This window comes from Anguilla rostrata, chromosome 19 (assembly GCF_018555375.3).
Source record: "Anguilla rostrata isolate EN2019 chromosome 19, ASM1855537v3, whole genome shotgun sequence".
Taxonomy (NCBI): domain Eukaryota; kingdom Metazoa; phylum Chordata; class Actinopteri; order Anguilliformes; family Anguillidae; genus Anguilla; species Anguilla rostrata.
In genome coordinates, this window is record NC_057951.1 from 6777684 (window position 1) to 6801203 (window position 23520).

General features: G+C 48.4%; 1 protein-coding gene across 2 annotated transcripts in view; it reads right to left on the minus strand.

Moving 5' to 3' along the window:
* Positions 1–17419, minus strand: part of LOC135246066 (plexin-B2-like) — a 66780-nt gene extending 49361 nt beyond the window's left edge. For both annotated transcript variants that reach the window (XM_064319567.1, XM_064319566.1), the window contains exon 1: positions 16916–17419. The gene's annotated coding sequence lies outside the window, so the exon portion shown is untranslated. The remainder of the gene's footprint in view (positions 1–16915) is intronic.
* Between the last annotated feature and the right edge of the window lie 6101 nt (positions 17420–23520).

The following is a 23520-nucleotide window of genomic DNA, read 5'->3' on the forward strand; positions in this document are numbered from 1 at the left end:
GAGTGTACGTGTGTGTATGTGTGAGAGAGTGAAAGTGAGAGTGTGTGTGTGTGAGTATGAGTAAGTGCGTGTGAGTGAGCGTGGGTGTGAGAGTGTGTGTGGCTGTGCAAGTATGTGAGTGAGAGTGTGTGTGTGTGTGTGAGAAAGTGTGAGTATGTGAGTGAGTGAGTGTGTGTGTGTGTGTGTTGGGTGAGTGTGTGTGTGTGTGTGTGCGCGCGCAGTAAACAGGTGGTGCTGAGGGCTTTGAGTGGATCAGAGCTGCTGCTGCCAGACTCTTCAAATCGAAGCTGAAGCCTGAACCCGGAGCAGTTACCGCCGCGGCGGGGCCGACCCCCGGCCTCATTAACGCCGCGTCCGCCAGCCCCTCCCCGCGTCTCGCGCCGGACCCTGAAACGCGCGGCGAATCCGCGCTTTCCCGACTTCGCCTGGCCGCAGCTTTACCGCCATTCCCCCGGGCGTTAGGAGGGCCGTTACGCGTCTGGGCACGGACCAGCCTCTCCGAGGAGGACACGGACCAGCCTCTCCGAGGAGGACACGGACCAGCCTCTCCGAGGAGGACACGGACCAGCCTCTCCGAGGAGGACACGGACCAGCCTCTCCGAGGAGGACACGAACCAGCCTCTCCGCGGAGGACACGAACCAGCCTCTCCGAGGAGGACAAGAACCAGCCTCTCCGAGGAGGACAGAACCAGCTCTCCAGGAGGACACACGAAGCCACCTCCCGGTTTCAGCGCTAACGGCGGGTGTTTGGGAGACCTAATTAGTCAAAGCGTGCGTGCGGCCGTACCGATCTGATAAAAATTCAAACGTTTTAAGGGGGCCTGTTCGAAAATTTTGAGGAAAGCTGTTGAGCATGTAGTACCCACATGCAGACAGTGTGTGTGTGTGTGTGTGTGTGTGTGTGTGCCCGTGTTCACATGGGACATCACAGACCGGGCGGTTACAGAGGGCCGAGCGAGAGAGAGAGAGGTGAGAGAGCAGAGAAGAGTGTCGAGTTGAGACGCTCAGGTGGAAGAGAGGGTAGGAAGGATGGAGAAAAAGGATTGAGGAGATGGGGAGATGGAGAGAAGGAGCGAGGGAGCAGAGAGCCAGAGCAGTGAGAGGAGGAGAGAGAGAGAGAGAAAGAGAGAGAAAGAGAGAGGAAGAGAAATAAATGGAAAGAGACAGAGGGAGAAACAGTGAAAATAGAGAAGCGGAGGTAGAGGGCAGAGCAATTATCTGAAGTATATGGAGAAGGTGCTTCTCATTAAACAGGCTCAGTGCAGCAGACCATTCTCAGCACTGCGTTCACCGCTACCCTCCTCCACCCCCACCCTCCACCACCACCACTTCCCCGTCAGCCTCCAACGCTCACTCCATACCTCAGTTTCCAAATTTATACCGCCCAAGAGATCCGGAGAAGACACATCCACAGTGATTCAAATGTGAAGTTGCCTACGACTACGGGCGGCGGACTCAACAACACTACCGCGGGGGCGAGTTGCGGCTTTGGGTCGTTTCGAGAAGGCGGCCCGGTCGGCCTTCGCCGATGTCCCGGGCGAATCGGTCTCGTTCCAGACCGGGGAAGGCGGGGAAAGACGTGCAAGGAGATATGGGCAAGGGAAAATTAAATTAAGATTAAGTTCTCGCGCCCCGGCACGCACCATCGATTTCCAATTCTCTCCGAGACACTTAATGAGCTCAGGTACGGAATCATTTGACACGGAGACGCTCTGAAGGGCTTCCAGGGAAGGCGAGCGTTAGCGTAGCTGCAACAGCAGGCAGGGAAAGCGTTAGCATTAGCATAGCCACAACAGCAGGCAGAGAGGGCGTTAGCATTAGCATAGCCACAACAGCAGGCAGAGAGGGCGTTAGAATTAGCGTAGCTGCTACATCAGGTGAGGGAGGGAAAGCATTAGCGTTAGCATTAGCGTAGCTGCAACAGCAGGGCAGGGAGGGAAATTGTTAGCATAGCTGCAGCAAGGGAGGGAGGGCAAGCGTTAGCATTAGAGAAACTGCAACAGCAGGCAGAGAGAGCGTAAGCGTTAGCATAGCTGCTACAGCAGGTGAGGGAAAGCGTAGGTTCTACCGGCTAACCGTGCTAATGACAGAAGGTTCCGGTAGGTAGCAGACTACCGGTCGCGCCCGGGTGCAGCGCTAGCATACGGAGCACGGTGACCACTCTCAGGGAGCAACAGGTTGTGATGCCCCACTGGAGAAAACACATGAATTCACCACGAGCGTCGCTACGCCAACGCCAAGATCACTGAGACGCTCTCGTCAAGACGCAACAAAAATTCACCGTAAATACTGGGAAACTCACATTTTGCTCATTTGCGTTCAGAAACCACGTGCCAATGTCACTGTGTGCCAAGTTTCAGCTAGATTGACAACCCTTATCAGCCAATAAAACCAAGTCAATTGGTGAAAGGGGAAAAAAAACTAGCGCATTAAAGGAACCTGCGCCGGACACCAGTTCACCATGCTTTATGATTATAGGACAGCGGGACAAACCTGAGCCTCGAGGTAAGCAGTACTGCTGGTTCCCTTCTGCCTGATAGTCCATGGTCCAATAACGCCACTGATTGGCCAGAGATTACACACCTGCTGCACCAGGTTTAAATCAATCCTGATTAGAGGGGTGGACTGAAAGCCAGCAGCACTGCTGGCCCTGAGGGGCCAGATTTGAGTGTCCCTACTTAGGGTTCACATTTTAGAAGTTACGAGTTGCCATGTGGAACAACAGGAGGGGAAATCTGTGGGCCGTTGCTATGTAACGTTACCGTGTCAACACGGCCGCGCTCTATTGGCTCAGGCGGAGTAGGGTATCTGGCGGGCAACCGTATTGGGCACTGGCGGGGGCTCTGGCTCCGGCTCCGACTCGGGCCAGAACCACTCTCTGGAGGCGGGCCTTCTGGGCCGGGGTCGGCTCCCGGGGAAGGCTGGCACACTCTTGTGTGTGTGGGGTGTGGGGGGAGGAGAGAAGTGTTTTTCAGGAAAAGGAGCTGGCAGACCCATAATACCTTCTGATTCGTTACCAAGCACTGTAAGGGGGGGGGGGGGGAACTATTTCACTCCACCAGCCGGCCGTTTATGAACCTGGCCATGGGCCTTGTGTTTATGAAGCTGTGTGTGTGTGTGTGACAGAGAGTGAGAGAGAGAGGGAGAAAGTGAGAGAGAGGGAGAGAGAGAGAGGCTTATTATTAACCTAATTTCATTGTTTACCTGATCATTATTAAAATTATTCCGGCGTTAGGAAAAGGCATTTGGAAACAAGCGAGACATTGTTTTGCATTCCTGTTTCACTGGTTACAGCTTCGATGACACGTACACGTACACATACTTTCTGTATGTCATAATAAAGCACCCAAACCGACGATTTAACCTGATAAACGCACCAGAGAGAGAGAGATTTTGCATTTTGTCATTTCATAACGTGTGATATTTATGTTCTGAATCTGAATATTGCCCCATTGTATTGTGCTTTTATAGGTCTATGTTCTGGCAAAATTCATATAATTTTATCTTGCCAATAAAGCAAGCTGAAATTGAACTGGTAGTGACTGTGAGAAACAGAGAAAAATCCTCATTTTAACATTGCTCTACATTTCTTAGTAAAAACAATTCTAAAAAACCTTTTTACCAATCAACACATTACTTAAAACAGAATTGCAGAGCATACAGAAATGATTTAAATAAATGTAAATACCTTAAACAGAATTAAAAAAACAAAGTCAAAGTCAAAGCCACACCTTAAACCACCCTCAAGGCACAAAATGCACAGTAAAACACCTCAGAAATGTTGTCCACACCGCAAATTACAGTGTCAACACACCAAATCTTCAGAAACCCAACAAGAACAAAAACAAATTATCCGAAGCAACTGGGATCAGCAAGAAAGAGAGAGAGAGAGAGGGGTGGGGGAGAGAGAGAGAGAGAGAGAGAGAGAGAGGTGGGGGATGGAAGGAAAAAGCAACAAAGACAGAGAATGAGACAGAGTGAAAAAGGGAGACAGAGACAGAACAAAAAAAGAAACAGAGTGAAGATAGAGAGAGAGAGAGAGTGTGTGTATGTGTGTGTGTGTGTGAGAGAGCTCCACTCAGGGGCTAAGCAGCCCAGGCCTGTCTTAGCACATGTAGCTGACGTGAGGGGCGGGTGGTGAGGGGGGTTAATGAAAGACAAGTCCCATCACGTAGCATCCACGCTGGGACAGGAGGAACGCGGCTGCTGGGTCGCGGCAGACCGCTCGGTAACCGGGACAGGGCGGAGCTCGGGTCAAAACGGGGGGCTTCTGGGCGAACGCTCGGCAGAAAAACCGGAATTAAGGGCAGGCGTCCAACGCGCCCCGCACCACACCTACTCCAAACGCAGAGCGGCTCAAAACTCCGAAATCCAAATTCCTTTGCTCATCCGGCGAAAAACACACAGGGAGATTGATGACAGGGGTGGGTAGGGGGGGGGCTGCGTGGGGAGGAGGAGCTTTCGCTGAGTCTAAAAACTGTAGCTTGAAAAATTCAATATGGCAGAAAGTACTGGCACGCTTTTTTTGGGCGGGGGAGCCCGTTTATGCCATTTAGCGACTCCGGTGCCCATTTAGACAGGCTGGACCGTGGCTCGCCTGGCTCGTGGGTCCACAGGGTTTTAAGCTTCGAAGCCGACAGGTCAGTCTTAGAAGAAACGCTAAAGCGTTAAGCAGTGATTTTATTTATTTATCTCTCTCCTGCAAACCATCTGCTGTTCCTACAGAGCGACTGCTGCAGGTTGCAGCACGCCAGGGACAGCTGGGCTTCCTCCCCAACAGGAGAATTATGAAAACATTTATTTTACCGTGTTATTACTCAGCACATATCTGATAATAATAATAATAACTCAGTTTACTTGAATAACATTTACTTGCATGCACTTCTCACAAAACTCAGCACCATAAAGATCAAATTTAACGTACGTTGACCTGAACTTTTCTGATAAGTCGGCAGGCTCTGAGCGGCAGGCCAAGATAAATCGTTCAGCTGGGCGCACCGAGGCTTCGAGCCGCTAATCGGAGCCTTCGCCGGGCTTCTGTTCTCCTGTCGACGAGCCCTCTGAATACCAATGCTCCCGCTGTAATTTGGGAGCGATGGGAGCCGAATCGCTAATGTAGCCGCGGAGAGCGCCGTGGCGCTCAACTTACTTTCGTTTTTTTTATTTTTTAGATGCACCGTTTCTTACAGTCTGCCGGATTTGCAGTCCTCCGGGATGTCAGAGCGCCCCCCGCTGGTCGGGAGGGTGCGTGCGGCCGGCCCGTTCAGCTGCGCATGTACAGTCCTCCTCCCACTCATGCCAGCGCAACTCGTACACACGTCAACCCGTTTAAAGACGCAGACAGAAAAAGGGAAGCACGGTAATGACAGACAAAGTTGATTTTGATTGCTGGATTGCTGCAGTGACCTTCCTGAAGTGCAGGTGTTGAGCAATTCCGATATGTGCTTTCGAAACATTCTACAAGGCCGGATTTAAGAGATTTAAGAATCCATTCACATCTTAGGCAAAAAAAAAAAATTAATGGATAAAATTTCATTCCCAGTCCCATTTCATGAAATTAATATGTAATTAGCTTCCTGTGGTAGTAATACATATCAAATGTTTTTTAAACCCTGTTGTGCTCGGTAAACCTGGTTTTCCCATTTTCCCCCTGTAATACAATTCCCATCAAGCCTTTGACAAACATCTCATAGTCATCAGTGACTAAGACCTATGGGAGCTTGAGGCAAAAAAAAGAAAACGGGTGTGTACAAATTTACACAGTGTTTAGAAAAACCAGACTGATGGACAACTGCCCACTGATGGTAGAGCCACACGTCACATTTGACCGATTCTGAATTTGTATAAATAGAAAAGGTTTCTGAGAGCAGGACCGCCGATGGGCTTTACTCATCAGGAGTAGTTTATCCATCTCTTATCGCCGTCTGCGGAACGCGGCGAGCACCGTGCTCAGGACGTTCTGCTTTCAAGCGAAGTTCCCCTTTCAGTTCCGTGTCTCCCGCTAACAGGCAAGGGGCGACAGGTCAGTGAAGCGCCGCGCGGACCAACCGGCTCGGAACCCGAAGGCCGCCAAGCTCTCTCTCTCTGGCAGGCGCGACCGCCGAAACCTGGCGGCCCAACCTGGCGGACCAATCTGGCCACCCCCAGACGGGAAGGCTGGCGGCTCTTATCTCAGAGCTCCGCGGCATGACGATTGAAGGTTTAACTTGCCCAACCCCGGCACGTCGCAGAGTTTCCTCGCCCACTTGTTAAACCGAGACCCGCCACGGCGGCCCGGGGAGCCAAAATGGCCGACAAACTAGCGACGCGGCTCAAGTGGCCCCTCGGACGAGAGGGTTCGCCATATTTATAACCGAAGACGTTAAGGAACAAAAGATAAAACCTGACGAACTGAACGCCTTTGACGAGGGGGTTCACCTTCAACGCCTCAGTGAAGACTGTAATTGGAATAGGGAGATAGGAAAGGTGGCCGTTAGTGTGGGGGGGGGGGGGGTGCGCTGACCCACATCCACGCTCAACTCTAAACGCAAGCTTTCCTTTAGTCATCCCGCTCGTGAAATCCGAAGAGACCGAAGCAGGTCCCCCCCGCCGTCGAGCCAAAATGGCACCCTGTGTAAACAGTTTCCCTTTCCACCGGGGGCAGGCGGTGGCACGGGTGCGGATTAGAGAAGGAGAAAGGAAATGCTGGCGAGCGCCGGACGGACGGGGGGGGGGGGCGTGTTTCGGCCTTGCCGCAGTCGGTGTCGTCCCTCAAACCAGTGCCAAAAAAATAAAAGGGAACCGAGGACAGGACCCCTGATTGGCTCTCGTGGCTCAGATCCCGCATTAATTAGGGCGCGGCGCGGGGACCCAGCCCGTCTTTAATTGGCTCCTCTGCCGGGGTTCTCAGACTCCCGGGGACGGGGGGGGGAAACATCAGCATGATACCGGCCGCCTGTCGTCTTTTACGTCTTCTGCTCAGCTTCATTTTTAAAGACGGCAGTTCTTGTTTTGTAGGGTAAAAAAATAAAGCAGAGAAACAGACACACAGTCAGGAATGGTTGGACGAGAATATAAAAAGGAACCGTGGAAGAATCACACCAAACCAAGGAGTGAAGTTCCCCAAAAGAGACAGGTAGTGAGAGCTCACAGCATGACCACAGCCCATAGTACAATACACCAACACACACACACACACACACACACACACACACACACACACACACACACACACACACACACACACACACACACACACACACACACACACACACAGCTGCAAAAAAGCAGCATGGAAAAAATACATCATTCCAGCTTAAACCTAAGTAGGCCATAGCAACACTGTACAAGCAGGGAGGTGCTGCCATAGCGACACAGTACAAGCAGGGAGGTGCTGCCATTTTTTGGCAAATTTTTTTAAACTATTTTTTGTATTTAGTGGTAAAAATCCATCCAGGAGATTGCTGCTGAATATCGATAGCTTGGATGTTCATGTCTGGTTATGGTGTTCACTGCAGTGGACGGCTGAACAGGTCGTTTAAGCATAGTTATATTGTTATATATTTCACCAGTAGACTGTTTTACATTCCATGCAATCTAAAGACTAGTTTAGACCAAAGGTTTGCGATTCAAGCGTGCGGCAGCTAGCTAACTCTTCGCAAAACTACAGGTTTGTAACACTCTAAAACTGAACTGTCCACATCAAAGCGACAAGAGACATTGCAAACTGTTACCACAGCAACAATGCTATCCTCCTGAATAGCAGGTGTCACCGTTGGTTCAGGACGAGACCGCTTGTATACCTCATGCTCTTTAATAACCACAGTAAATTTTAGAAAAGAAAGAGATAAGAGGATGCTGTGGCCAGTGCAAACACACCCCCCCCCCCCCAGCCCACACCACCACCACCGCCACCGCCCTTCTTTGGGAAACAGTGAACACAGTACGAGTTGAACCCTCACATCCTCTCGGGTTCAAAGGTCACGGCTATATCCATCGGAGTAGCGCCGATTAGCGCTTCCTTTCCACGGCGCTCCGTCTAAATGCCGGCTCGCACAGCCCGTAAACCGCGCCGGACACGCCCTTCAGGAGCCTTCGGGCCGCCAGTTCAGAGGAGGGGGGGTCGTGGAAAGACCGGTAAGTGGGGGAAACGAGTCACTGAATTCAAACCAAGAAAGCCATTAAGTCGACCATCAAACGCGGCAAAAAAAAACGCAACTCGAAGCAGTACTTCCTGACGCTCTCACGCTGGTACAGTACCTCCGGATACGAGCTTCCGCTAAACACACCCAAAGGTAATGTAGGGTAAACGCAAGGTAAATGCACTGCAAGATGCAAGTAATGTATAAAGCCTAAAACTGTCACTTAAAAAACTGAAATTTATTCATTTTTACGAACAAAACACGGACCACGTTTCAGAGTCTTTACGTATCGTCGACAGAGAAGAAAATGACGGCGTAGTCGCAATCGGTTTCTCGTTTTTAAGGCCTGAAGCAGCGGCCCCGTGAACCTGTACCTTGCCATATGAGAGAGAGAGAGAGAGAGAGAGAGCGTGGGTTGGCACGCTCCGGGTAATGTTTAACTCTGCGGAGCGGGCAGGGCAGCGAGAGAGGCGAAGTCCACAGGTAGGCAAACAGCGGCATTCCGCCCGGTCTGCGTGCAGCGTTTCTCAGGAGAAAGATCCAGAAAGAGGGAGGGGGGGAGGGGGGGATTTAAGGGGAGCTCTGAGGACAACAGCACGGAGGCCAGCGGCAGCACAGGGAGCGGTTTGCTTTCAGGTCAAACACTGCGTACACCCAGCTAACACCAAATGTCCTCACAATGTCAGTGGAATATCATGTAGAACTATAGCATTGCGGCTACACGGCGGCAACGTTGAGAGAACGCTTTGTGTTAGCCGGGTGTCTGACGTGTAGTCAATATGATGCGTAGTCCAAGAAAAAAGAAAAAGGAATTTGGCAAAACTTTACTACAACCCTCGTCGGAGATGAAAGGCCCAACCGTTAAAGATCTGACAAAGAACAAACAGCAGGACGGGCCCGAACAGCGAGAGGGGAGAGGCTGTGGCCCTTTGTGCCAGCTCAGACATGGGGCCCCAGATCAGACACACACACACACACACACACACAACCAAACATGCCCGAACACGAACGCGCGCACCCAAACACACACACGCGCGCGCACACACACACACCCAAGGACACTCCCACCTTGTTAAGGAGGGTCAGACTGGAGGAGCAGGTGAGATTGGATCCAGGCCCTCTCACTCACTGATGGAATTAAATTATTGATCCGATGACAGATCGTGTTATGAGGAATTCATGGATCCACAGTGCTGTCTGGAACCCCCCCAAGGCAGGTGGGAAGGGTGGGGGGGGGCCTTGGAGGACTAGCAACACGGGCCGGGGGGGGGGGGGGGGGGGTTGGGGTCAGGCAAAGAATCGATCATCCTCACTGCTCATTAGAAAAGCCAGCCAATTTGCTTTTATTTAACTCAATCAAATTGATCTGCAATTAAAACGAAAACAATTAAAGCAAGTTTGCCCAGGTCTCATTGCGCTGGGAGGAATCAGACAGTGCTGAGGGGTTGCAGGGTCATCTTTAAGGTATTTTCAGCACCAGTGATTCACTCAAGTCATTGATTGGTTAAAGAATCCACCAACAATTCATTACAAGTCTTTGGTTGGCTAATTATTTCCACCAACGATTCATTACAAGTCATTGGCTGGCTAAAGAATACACACACCATGTTCTCGAGGCCTTGATTGACAGCTGATGAAAGGAAACCACAAAAACATGCTGATGCTGTGGCCCCCTGGGAATTCAGTTCAACACCCCTGATCTAGAGCTACGAGAAAAAGAAAGCTTGGAAGCACCAAAGTCCACGCTAAGAGGCTACACAGAGAATACGTGCTCCTCCACTCCTAGGGTTTACCATCAAGGACCAAAGTGTGGATTTAACCGCCAATATCAAGGGTTGTTTTTCAATTTAAAAAAACAAAGACTAAAGACAAGGTGAGTATTTTCACACGTCAGATGCCAGCAAACACTCAAAGAGCCGTTTAATCTGCAAGTGTGTTGAAAATCTCTCCTGACAAAAAAAAAAAAAAAGAAAAAACTGGTACAAAGGATCAAAAATGTTTTTTGGCAATACGTTGCGTTCTGTGAGCAAGAGGCTCCTCCCCTGGGAGGAGTGGCCAAGCGACCGACAGCCTCGTCCCTGCAAGAGCGGTCCCTGTCACCGTCACCACGGATACGTGCGCGTTGTAATAGGTTGGCTGGGGAGTATCTGCCTTTCTGGGGGGGGGGGGGGGGGTGCTCGAGCGTGCAAACGTCCCCTCTGGGGGCCTGCGGTGTCTTTCCAGCTGCTTTCAAACACAGCCACCTCTCATGACCAAACATGCCTCTGAACCAATGGGGCGAGATTCTTCTGTCTTCTGTCCTCGGGACCCGAATACTTGGGCTTCAGCAGAGGGGGAGAAAAAAAATGTTTTTCTGGAAGTCCCGTCTTTCGAGATTGCGCCAACACCTCTGAGAAAAACGAGCGAGCGGTGCGAAAAGCAGCAGCTGTAGACGCCGGCCGTTGTGGAGGAGGACCGGTACCCCCACCCCCCACCCGAATCTGCAGTGGGGTTCGCGCACGAACGCGGCTGCAAGCCGCAGATAATTGGACATTCCAAATTACGGTGGGATTTTGGACACGTTCAGCCCCACATTGGGTGCCCATTTGTAATGTGTGAGTTTGTTTTTTTTTTTTTTAAGTTACGCAGGATAAATGGTACGTTTCGTTCCCATTCACAAGCCTGTCAGCCGTGCGGGTCTCCCGGGGAGAGACGGGGGGAAAAGGGGGCTTTCCGCCCCAAAAAAAACAAACCGGCTCCATGTGGGGCGATTTCCCTCAAAATGGCAGAAAGACGCACGTTACGAACGCAGAAGTGAAACTGAGGTTGACCGTCTGCCGTCGGAGAGGAAATGCGGACAAACGAAAAAAACTTTGCTTCCCTATAAAAAAAAAGTTCAGTCCCGTTTGAACCATTCGCGGACGATAATTACGGCAGGCGGACATCTTGAATCCCCGGATCTGTCTCTCAAACCTGACAGGCGATGTGTGGACACCCCGCTGCGACTGGGGGAGGTTCCGTTTGCCCGTTTGTTTTGCGCGAACGCTCCGACGCGGCAGTAATCTCTGAATTACTGTGACAGTGCTCCTGTTCCCTGGCTACAGCTAATTACTGTAATTAAAAGTCTGGGCGGTGGAAAAGAGCCAAACTACGAGCAAAATACGAAAACACGGGCTAAAATATGAAAGTGTGAGACCGTAGAAGCAACACGGGCCAGCAGCACGGTCATCCTGAATGTGCATTGTGGGAAGGTGAATCAGCCTGTGAGGTCACAAAGGGCGGTTTTTTTTCTTTGAAAAGCCGCCGCTGGCTGGTTGAGAGCTGCGGTAAACACTGGGTTGTAGGAAACGGCCCTGGTTGAATTTCAAACAGAGCAAAAAAGGGCGAGGCGGAGCAGAGAGCCAACAGGCCAACAGACACGGCCGGGCCTCGCAACGTAGGACTAACTGCCACACACTAACTATGCCTCACATACAAAAACACTAACTCTCTCACACACACACACACGCACACACAGACTCTCTCTCTCCTTTTCTCCCTCTCTCTCTCCTTTTCTCTCTCTCCCCCTCCCTCTCTCCCTCCCTCCCTCCGTGTTTACGCGAGGCGCCGTTGGATCGGGACGCCCAGCTGGCCGGGGCTTCTGGAGACATTCCTGCGGGTGACTCATCGCAGCTGAACGCGTGACATCATCGCTCCTTCGGGAGCCGGGGGACGGGGACCGCGGAGGCGAGACTCCGCCAGGGCTCCTCGCTCGCTCCTGGCTCCGGACGCGCTCAGACGCCGCGGGGTGCGGGGCGAGGCTGGCGGGGTGCGGGGCGAGGCTGGCGGGGCTGGCCGGCTGGAGGCTAGCCTCAGCACTGCACCGGCTCTGCCGAGAGCGGGTTTGGTGAAAGGGCAGCGATCGAGGAGCAGCGATCCACGCACTGCTACTCCACAGCACCTTCTCTTCAGGTTACGAATGCAAAATCAAACCATTTTAGATTAGATTAGATTCGAAATTAGAGCTTCGTTGTCCTCAAGAGAAGGGTTATTCTCACGACCTAATCCTGACCAAGACCTGCATATAAAATACAGCAAATCATCGAGCCTCATATTCCCATATCCCTGATTTTTAAAAAAGCATAAATCAAAAAAAAAAAAAAAATTCAAATGAAGTCAAGTGAAGTGAGTGGCCGCGGACCTGCAGAACTCCCCGCGCCATGTCATGGAGCTGCCGGCCACAGGTGGCGCTGGCGCGGTCCGGATTTCGACCCGAGAGGGCGGGGGACGCCCACGCACCACAGTGTGGTGCCTTCGTCAAATAAGGCACCCGGCAGCCATTTTGAAAGAAGGGCTTTTAGTGGACACTCAGGAAAAGTGCAATGTAAATGCAATGTTTCATTCGGTTATAATGTACGCCTTGGTACACGGTTAGCGTAGTTAAGTTTCACTACTGCTTTAGTGTGGTTGCATTGACGCATGCTGGTCTGGGGACTGTCATGAGCCAGGTCTGGCATCGCACACTTAATCGCACATCGCTACGTCAAGGATACTCACATATGGCCCTTGAGGCCAGTAGTACAAACACAACACTGCACAACACAATGAGGAGAACAGGCCATTCAGCCTAACAAACCACTACCGGGTTTCTTTTTTTTCCCTATTGGATGGTTAATTGACCGATTAACACTGCTGATTGGCCAGAGGTTTAACTCACCTGGTGTCCCAGGTTTAAATCAGTCCCTGATTAGAGAGGAGGAATGAAACCCAGCAGCACTGCTGTCCTCGAGGGCCAGATTTGAGTGTCCCTGGGCTAGCTGCCTAGCATGCGCTGAATGTCTATACGTATGCGTGTATGCATGGTCAATACGCAATTACACCCACACAGTCAAAGGTCTTAGGTGGAAATAATTCATATGAAATTTTCCTTGCTGCAAGACTTATAACCACATCACAAAGAGTCTGTCTTTGTGATGTGGTTATGTCTATCTACCTGCACTTGAGAGTGATGCGAAAGATAAACCCTTCCCCCCTCCCCCCGGGTACACAAATCGAATTAACGGCCAATTTTCAATTGCAGACAAGCGGAAACGTCTTTATGCACCTACCCTCAGAAGCTCGGATGCATTAAAAGTTTTTTTTTGTTTTTTGCCTGTGTTGTCATGCATGAAGCATCCAACCGCACCGGCAGCACTGCACCCTGGGGATTCCCACCATTTCGCCCGAGTTTGAGTCAGAGGAACCGTTTTGAAAAGGGCACACGTGACACCCGTGTGCGCTCAAGTGTCTCTCTGTGTGTGTGCGCGCGCTGTGTTTTATGTAAATGTGTGTTTGTTGGCGTCTGTGCACGCTTACAGTACATTTATGTCTGTGTGTATGCATACAGGAGCGTGCGTGTGTGTGCGCAAGTGTGTGAGCATGCGTGTGCGAGCGCACGCGCATGCTGCGTGTGTATGAGTGTGCATGCGCGTGTTTTAGTGTTCTTCTCTGCTCTGCTCTGCTCTCCTTCACACCCGGTCTGTTACCTCCGCCCTCCCGGGTTGGCTGACCTTCACTGCCAGCTGCTGCCAGGGCAACGACCCCTCCTGCATCTGCCCCACCCACCCACCCACCCACCACCCACCACCCCCACCCCCCCGCAACCCCTGCTAACACCACACCTGGCCGCGGTCCAGTTGCAATTGGAAAATGAACGGCCCTCGGCAAAGTGCCAAAGGCGATCGGCATCACGCTGACGCCTATCAGCGCGAAACAGCGCGTCTGAATATTCCGCTCCGTCGCGGGGGAAGGGTAATCAGAAATAATCCCGGCGCGAGGATTTCGGGAGGCGGTTCCCCCCCCCCCTTTTCTCCCGACGTGAAAAGGCGAGGCTAGCCGTGCCGCCCGGCGCTCGGACCGCAGAGTTAAATCGGGCCGTAAAAAAAAAAAAAAAAAAAACGTGAAGGGCGTTCGCCCAAGAGCCCCGCCCCGGGGCCTGCCCTTTCTTCGGCTCCGGAGCGTTCCACTCCCGAAAAAAAGTCAAAAACTGCCCGTTTAATATATTCCCAGCTGTTCTGTCCCCCCCAAGGAAAACGATCAGACACCCTCCCTTTTTACACTTACATTATGGAAGGCCACGCGTTGTCCCCCGTTTCCTTTTTCAAAATCAAAATAAACATGCCCACTAGCCGGACCCTGTTTCAGGAAGCAGGATTACTGAGTTAGCTGGATTACTGTACTGAGTAAAAACCAGATCCCACCCTAATCTGGAACGTGGACTGAAGTAAAGAGGTGTTCCGGAGAGAGAGAGTTTTAATAAACTGTGTTTTATAATAAATCCATTTAAATTAATAATCAGTTAGATTAGTCTCATAATAATACACAGCAACATACAGATGTAACTAAGGGTGATGGAATTTGCCTTTAAATGGGGGGAGTTGTACGGATGCCAAATCCAACACAGCATCAGATAAGATCAGACAGTAAATCCTTGCCTTCTGAAAAATACATTATGTAGCTGTTATGAATGAACTATACAGGAACTGCTTAGAGGCCTACTAATCTGATAATTCTGTTCACCTCACAAATATCTTATGTACATATCGGCTAGCGAACTAAAAAAAGGGCATCCTGAATCACAGAGGGAACAAATGCGGTGTTAAGCGGAAAATGAAAGCTTGCAGAAAACCAACGGGAAGTTCCTCATCCTCGCAATACAGAATTTTCGTGGTCCAAAATAGATTTTTTAAAAACCAAGTGCCAAGTCATTCCAAAGTTGACCCATACAAATTCAAACACCATTGATGACTCACCGCTGAAGTTCAAGTCTTAAGACTGCAAACAAGCCCGTGTATAGGCCTACCAAGAGATTTAAAAAATGTATTTGTTCTTCTTGTTTTGTGTAGAAGGATAATCTCTACTCTACGGTTTTAGGAACCAAGAAACATTCACTAAACCACTAGCCCTAAATCAGCTGGATCAGCAGACGGCTTTCCATTTAACTTGTAGACTACATTGCAGCTAATCTGTCAATGGAAGGAAAGTACCCCATTTCAAAACTGTCATAAAAGAACATCTGTAGAGAGATGAGGGTGTATTCTAGCAGAGTGGAAAAATAGCCTAGGAGAAGAATAATTTACAATGCTTTACTGTGGAGATAAGGAAGCGGCTCCATCTCTATTTATTCAGAAAGAAAGATAAACACCGAATGGTGAATTAGCGGATGGAACTGGGGCTGGTTTTAAGTTGCGTGCATTCAGCCCGACGAACAGATGGCTCTTTCAGAAACCTGGCCTTGTTCAAACTAGAGTTTGAGGACTCAAAACGAAGCTCCCGTCCCGCTTCCGCGTCGTCCAGGCAGCGGAGTAGCGATACAATTCTTTTCCATTTCAACGCCGTGGCGAGGACTCCCGTTCAGCGTAATTTAACGAGCATAATCCACCGGGGAGAAGGCTCGTCTTTCAGTACGCTGCGGCTTAATGGGAACCGGGGTATGCAAAATGCAACTGAGAAAGGAAACAAGGCTTTACAGTGAGCGCCGTGAACAGATCCAGGGACAGAGGGGTACCGGAATGACAGCGTTGATCAAGTGATCCGGGACCCTCATGAATAGGGCCACTGTCTCGGTGTCTGCACGAAGGCAAAACAAAGTGCGAATCGGGCTACTCGCCAACAGTCTACAGGCATAAAATGACGTTCTCTCGGTTGTAGCTTGTTTACTTGTATACAGGTTATATTCTTGAATTATTAAACCGTCCTGCATTTCATTCTGGATTATTAATGACACCTGAGCCAAGGGGAGTCAATGTAAAACAGCCCCGTCACACAAAATCACGTGTCACTAAATTAAATGTAGTGTAGGCAACGAAAAGTCGGTTTGAATTTACTCCCTCCGATGTCGTTGGGCTACATTTGCGGTCTGTGAGCACCCAACATTAAGTAATATAGCGACATTTCAACAGCCCAGATAACACTCAGTCGTAGACAAAACGCTACGCGTCAAGCAACGTTACAGTTTGGCTAGACCTTAGGCGGCTTTCAAAATTGGTTACAAAGTAGCCCAAGCAAAACACCAATAGTCACTTTAATATAGTATGTATGGGCAATGATCATTTCCTGACGAGATCCACATGCATATTTTTCTAGGAAATCTCTCGCGTTTTCTTCCGTACTTTCATTTTCAGGTATGCAATATGCCACATACATTTCAACACTGAAGCATATCGATATAAAAGCATAACCAGACTGCATCAATAATTTGAATTTCACACATTTTCACATACAAAGTGTAAACAATTGTTTTTTGGTGGTTCCAGTCGCTGCTGTAACCGACTATCATTCTTAAACCGACAACCACGCTATCCATATTTGAACGACTATGCATGCCAACTAGATACTCGAAATGGATAAGAAAATACAACATTCCCACCACGTCGCCTTGGGAAGATTGTTATCAGTGATCCAAGGGAGCACATTTGCAAATATTTGTAATGTTTGTAAATACGTTTGATGTTTTATTTAAAAACAGCAAACGTGTTTGCAAAAAGCAAAGTTTTGTCCGAAGTGTCAACCGAACAAAACATCCGGCTAGTCGTCTGCATCCCATGGATTGCAAAGGCGAAACTGCAGCGGCGCGGTAGGCTATTCCACGGAAGTATGCTACACTAACCTATAATTCACCGCATCGACGTATGAATCTACACAATTTTAGTGTCTAACTTATCCAACGAAACGACCATAAATTCGGCTTTGAACAATACATCTTGTAGCAAACGTGGCATATACCGGTTTATTCACACAGATCTCCATGTGCCCGTTCAACTTTAAACTGGCATCGACCAAAAAACATTTCAACTCACCTTGAAAGCACAGCGGTTGAACACACTCAAGTAATCCAAATTTCGTTTCCCCGTTACACAACAAAAGCGAAATATATCCACGATCCTCGACGCGAGAAAAAGTTCACATCTTACTCACTCACTCCCCTAAGCCAGAAAGATGAGATATAAAAAAAAGACCATTCCATGAAACGCCGGGAAGCTACACGAACAACTTAGAACAAAAAAATCCCACGGCAAAAAAACAGCTTAATATTTTCTCCACGCCCAGGTACCAAATCACATGATTAAGCCAGGTGTGTTTCCGTAGTAAATTGTGCTTCAGTTGAGGACACACCTGTGTGATCCGGTCATATCCGCTTTGAACATTTCAAACAGGAAATTCTGAAAAAAAATTGCGACGAAGGAGAACGATAGAGCCAGAGGAAAGAAGGAAAAAGAAAGGGGGATATTATTCTCCTCCCCCTTCTCAGTACAAAAGGTTGACTCTAGCGGGGATCGGTTTACATCTAGGATCGGGAACGACACGAAACAACAGCGAAACAGCAAACTAGCCTGCAACTTACACCTCGGCCCAACCCTCTTAAACCGAAAATAAGGAATGTAGGTTCCCTCCAGCGGCGAATTCAGTTCACCGCAGGAATCGCTATAAGTGTAGCCTTTTCCCGTTCGTAGGTTTTGCGCTGAATTAATTTTAATCCATTGCATATTTATGATAAACCCGAGATTAGGGCCGCTTCGTTGGAGTATCTATTCTTAGGCACCAGCGCAGAAAGCATAGATATTGCCCCGTTCAATTTGATCAGTTTTAATTATAGGGAGCAGATACATATATATGTGCAAGTAGACTCGCCTACGGTTTATTTCCCTACAATGATGCAACGACTGGAAATAATGGGTTTTTAAAAATAAAAATAAATATTTTATTGTGACTTATTTTGGCATGGGACGGTGGTACCTGGTATTCTGGAAAACCACGTGCATTTCAGATGTAGCAAATGCACTGGCGCCAAGAGTAATGGCTCCACGCGGGAAGAGCTGACCGATTGGGAATGGAAACAGCGGAGCAGCTCTTACGCAGGCACATTAATACGTCTAGTGCAAAGATTATATAATATTAATGAAGAAAGTAAAAATATCACTTAAACATTTAATATGCAAAATAAGCCAACACGCATGTTGGCATATCTATACATTTATCAATAATAATAATTAATATTATGCTTTACTTTCATGTTTTCATATGACAAAATAAATTTGATCAAAATTTCACATATCGTGGTGTAAATGATAAATATATTTCGAATGTTTTATTTTTTTCTCCCTTTTTTTAACCTTCTTCCGGGAGTATTGGCTCCTGCATGCTCATAATTGGGTGACTCTGAAAATAAAACTACAACTCACGTATTTTCACTGTCATATATTTTGAACTTGAAACTGTGCTACCGGCAACAACAGCTCGTTCATTTGGGAGAACTTGCATTTCAGCGTAGGAACAGACCGAAAGCAGTTTGTTTCGGCAGTAACAGAAGCGTGTTTTTGTCCTGAACAAACCAGTAGGCAACACACAGCTTAAGAGAAGACCAGCACGGTCGGAATGATCAATGTGGAAACAGGTCACGTAGGGCCTATATTTCTCTGAGAAGAAATATGTTCAAATAGGTTACTCGCAATGTGTAGCCAAATGCGGTCTGGGCTCTCATGCAGCTCAGAATGGAGCCTGTTTTTGTGCTTGCAGGTAAGATTCATTGTCTTGCAGAGCCAGGACAGCGTGAAATTCGGAAGATGGTGAAAGAACCTCGCTTTAAGCAGAGACAGTATCAGGGACAGGCGGGGATTACTTGAAAATACACTGTGTTACCATTACCAAGAAGAGTATCAAAACCATTTTGATCCGTTCCCTTAGATTACCCGATCTGGGAAAATTTTTTAAAAATGTCATGCGGGAAAACTGAAATACATTCCCAGAAGAACGGGTTCAAAAGGCTACTCTGTGCCTCTTTTAGAAACCCTGCCAAGTGCAAGGTCCGTTTGGTAAAATGGTTCAATATAGGAGGCTTCACACTTTTCACATCTACCATTGAGGGTTCAATAAAGAAATAGAAACGGTCAATCGCAAAACCATTTGTACCACATATTTCAGAAAAAGCATTGACGTTCCCTGATTTTGGGTGTTGGCCTTGGTGCTTACTAGTCGCGAAGAGTTCAGTTGTACCTACACGTGTTCGTTCACAATCGCGGTGTATGGCTGCAGCGTCCTCTGCTGTTAGAATAAATGTGATGCATTTGTCAACAAAAGGGCGTTGAATTTAATGGCTGAGTGACCTCACCCTAGTACACCACTCAACCTTAACTGGTACTTTTGTTCAGAAAATCCGACTATTGATTTGGACCACACAACTAAAATTCTTCCATACAGCCAAATGGAAAGAGTAAAGAAAATGTATACTCCACATCAGACGTCAAAAACAAAACAAAAAAAACAACAACGTTATTTTCGCAAAACCCTCCAGGATTTGAATTTGAGATCTCCATTCAAGATTAAATGTGAAATACCTTCGTCTTTTATCATCCAAATCGAGAATGAGTATCCTCTGATAAATAGGTCAGGCCTTATTAAAAGGTCGCTTACTTCGCATTTGAAGTGTGACGTATAGAGCACGAAGTAAAGATTCCACATAAGAAAGAAGCAAGTGGCAAGTAAGAGAACTGATGAAGGGGGAGAGCTCTGCGCGAGGGCTGCTGCAGGTGCCGGTTTGGGCAATGGCAGACAGGCAGGTGTTGAGATTGCTTGGTTTTCACCTGATAATAGAATTGGGCATGTGATAAAAAATCAGCATGCTGTTTGTAACGGGAAGTGGCAGTGAGTAATTGCAGGAAATGTGTGATAACCAAGGGGTCTGATTGGGTGCGTGGTGGATGGGATCTGTGCCGGCCACCTTGGGCTGCTGCCATTTTACGGCCATCTGCCATGCTCTATTTTTGCCTCACAAATGTCACCAAACATGACCCAGGACAGTTTTGAGAGAAAGACAGAGAGAGCTCCTCTCTCTTTAGGAGTCTTGAATTAAGAGACTGCTAAATCCCTTCATTTAAATGTGACATTATCAGGTGTTTACACATTTTACCGTTAACACACGAAATCGAGATGGAGTGGAAAGTAGAACTGGGAACATTTTCAACAAGACTCATTCGTGCTCATTCAGATGAATTTGAAACTCCTCATGCAACTTATTTTTAACAATAGGCAGGAACAATAGCAGAGCAAATCTACGTGTGATAACCTCTTATCCGGTGTTCAGGAATAGGTTACTACTGCATTATGTTCATTTTCCAACCGGGCTAAAAAAACTTCTAGATACTTTATTGCCTTCTCATAATGGACCGCCTTGTGTTACTGTCGGTGAAAAGAAAACGAACAACCCCCAGGGTTGAACCTGTAAATAGTAAAGTCAGGGCAGCCATGCGTAAAAGCTTTGCGTAAAGCCTATACACGCATTACGCAAAGCGCAAGTTTCAGCGTCCGTGGATCTCCAACGCTCAAAGTATCTGCCTCTGCAAGCACATGCGGCCCGATGACACCGAGCCGTTGGCTAAACCGATTTAGAAGTTCGGGAATTAAAGGCAGAACCGGGGAGGCAAAGAGGAGTCAAAAACAACGATAAAGCATTTGATCTCTCTCGCAAAATCCCCTGAATTAATTTGGCGCGACCGTTCGGCGTCGTCAGATTTCAATTAAATCCCATCAACCGTGAAGATCAGTCGTATTGTAATTAAAGTTATCTCGCATCCTTTCCCTGGCCACCAGTTTGAAACAAAGGTATGTCACGTTACAGGTGACAAATCTAATTTATATTGTACCCCAGTAGATGCCACGTAATTGCGTTTTGCCCAGATAATGTCAGAGATTCTACTTGATATAATTTCTCATTGTCATCACTTTAAGTCTACAAATGCAACCCTATCCGAAGGTTCTGTTTGTTTTATAGTCATTGGTCTCCACTTAATTTTCCCAATCTTGTCAGTCACACTCAGTTCACACAGTTCGTGGACCAAAATAGAGTTGTACATGGCTGACTGATATTGAATAATAGGTTCCACCAAGCAGCACAATCCAATACATTTTAAACTCATTTACAATGTCCTTCCACAACTGCCACTTGTCAAAATCCTTCATTAAAGAAGAGGCTGTGTTCTTCATGGTGAATGACGCGCGTGTGTACACCCGGGTTCCTCGCGAGAGTTCTTCCCACCAGGGAGTTGGTTTTGACCTCTTTATCTGGGTTAATGCCCAGTCTCTCGGCTTTACAGCTTCCTGTTATTCTGTAAAGTGTCTTTGCGATGTGGAAAAACGCCGTGCAAATAAAACGGAACTGAACGGAACTTTACTCCTTACCACACCTTTAGCACCGAACATTTTGAGAGCAAAGTGTGGCTCCATGATTTCAGCTGTGAGGTAAATCAAGGATTTCAGCTGTGAGGTAAATCAAGGATTTCAGCTGTGAGGTAAATCAAGGATTTCAGCTGTGAGGTAAATGCATTACCTGATACAAGTGTGAGGTGGAGCGGTGATTTTTAGCTGAAAAGTATCAATTTGATGATTTTGCAGATGCTTTTTCCCCCCCAAAGTGACTTTCAACAGTGCATTTCATATGGTAAGTAAAAAGCATCAGGTATTGGCACCGTTGCAATCATGTAAGTGCCACTGTCAAGGTGTACATGTCAACACCTGTAAGCTGAATGGAGAGAAGGGTTCTTTTTTTTTTTTTTAAAGTCAGAAGCACTAAGGTATAACCTGAAAAGGTGAGTTTTGAGTAGAAACTTGTGGAAGACAGCCAGCGAATCTGCCTTCCTGATTGATTGGGGAAGATCTCTCTACCACTGAGAGGTGAGGATGAGACATTAGCCCGGGAGGTAGAGCAATCAGTCATCTGTAAATCAGAGCCGTTGCTGGTACGATCCCTGTGCCCTCTGGGTAAAAATGTGTAACAGTGTCCTTGAGCGAGACACCTAACCCCTAATTGCTCCCGACGAGCTGGTTGGCGCCTTGCACGGCTGCCTTTCGCCGCTGGTGTGTGTGTGTGTGTGTGTGTGTGTGTGTGTGTGTGTGTGTGTGTGTGTGTGTGTGTGTGTGTGTGTGTGTGTGTGTGTGTGTGTGTGTGTGTGTGTGTGTGTGTGTGTGTGTGTGAACGGGTGAACGAGAGGCATTGATTGTGAAGTGCTTAGTGCAGCTGTAGTTGCTGAAACAGTGCTACACGACCACGGTCCCTTTTATGGACGGAGTGTAGCACAGTGGGTAAGGAACTAGACTTGTAACCGAAAGGTCGCAGGTTCGATTCCCGGGTAAGGACACTGCCGTTGTACCCTTGAGCAAGGTACTTAACCTGCATTGCTTCAGTATATATCCAGCTGTATAAATGGATACAATGTAAAAATGCTTTGTAAAAAATTGTGTAAGTCGCTCTGGATAAGAGCGTCTGCTAAATGCCTGTAATGTAATGTAATGTAATGTAGAGAAGAGCCAGTACATCAAACATTCCAACAGGGGGCGGTGTCACATCACAGTTACTGTGATAGAAGTGGAAAACACCAATGTTAGGAATATGAAAGTGCAGTATCACCAAAACGGCACAGAAGGTCCATTAATAATCGACATGTGCAAAATGAACCCTAGAAACAAGAATTTGAATTGCAGCAAAAGAAAGTACTGCTAGGCAGATAACCTGTGCAGCTGTTTCCTATAGCATTTTCCAGAAAGGAAAGAATAGAAGTTCTTTCCAGAAAGAAAGGATAGTGAAAGGGGCTCTGCGGAGCCATTGTGCAGTGTGAAGATGAGGGTCTTCATGTGTCAGAAGATGGGCAGGGATTCTGCAGTCCTGACTGTAATGGGAAGCTCACTGCATCACTAGGGGGCCAGAACAGACGGTAGAAATGACCCGGCAGTACAGGTAGAGGGCCCTGACTACATAGGGCCGCAACTACATAGGGTCCCAAGCCCCCAACTAAAAAGCCCCCAATTCTATAGGGCCCCAACTACATAGGGCCAGACTAAAAAAGCCCCCAATCGTAAAGGGCCTTGACTACATACAGTCCCAACTACATAGGGCCAGACTACAGAGGGCCCCAACTACAAAGAGCTCTGACTACAGAGGGAGAGTAACACAGCAGTCTGGATAAGATGCAGAGCTCTGTGGTCTTCTCTAGGTTATGGGTATCGGGTCAGACAGAAACCGATGTTTACCCTGGGGAGAGGGGGAGAAAGGAGAGGGGGGGGACGCTTTTCGTGCTGGCATTTGACGCACTGCGTACGGGGGGGGGGGGGGGTGCTTCCTGCGCGAGGGGCTCGGCGGCCGGCTGAACTTTCTCACGCCGGGAGCCAGAAAGCCCCAAGAGCCCCTCCGAAGAAACCCTCCGGCCTTTTTTTTCCCGGCAAGGGTCACCGTGGAAACCGGCAGCAGCTGGCCGCCCTCCGGGGCCTCGAAGGCGGCGCGCGGAAAAAATACACCGAATCGCTGAACCCCCGTTTCAGTCAAAGCGCAGGGCCCTTCGTCCCTGATGTGGTTACCGCGTGAACGCGGCGACAAACGCACGTGCGCACGGCGTCGAGGAAGACGTGTCAGGCTCGG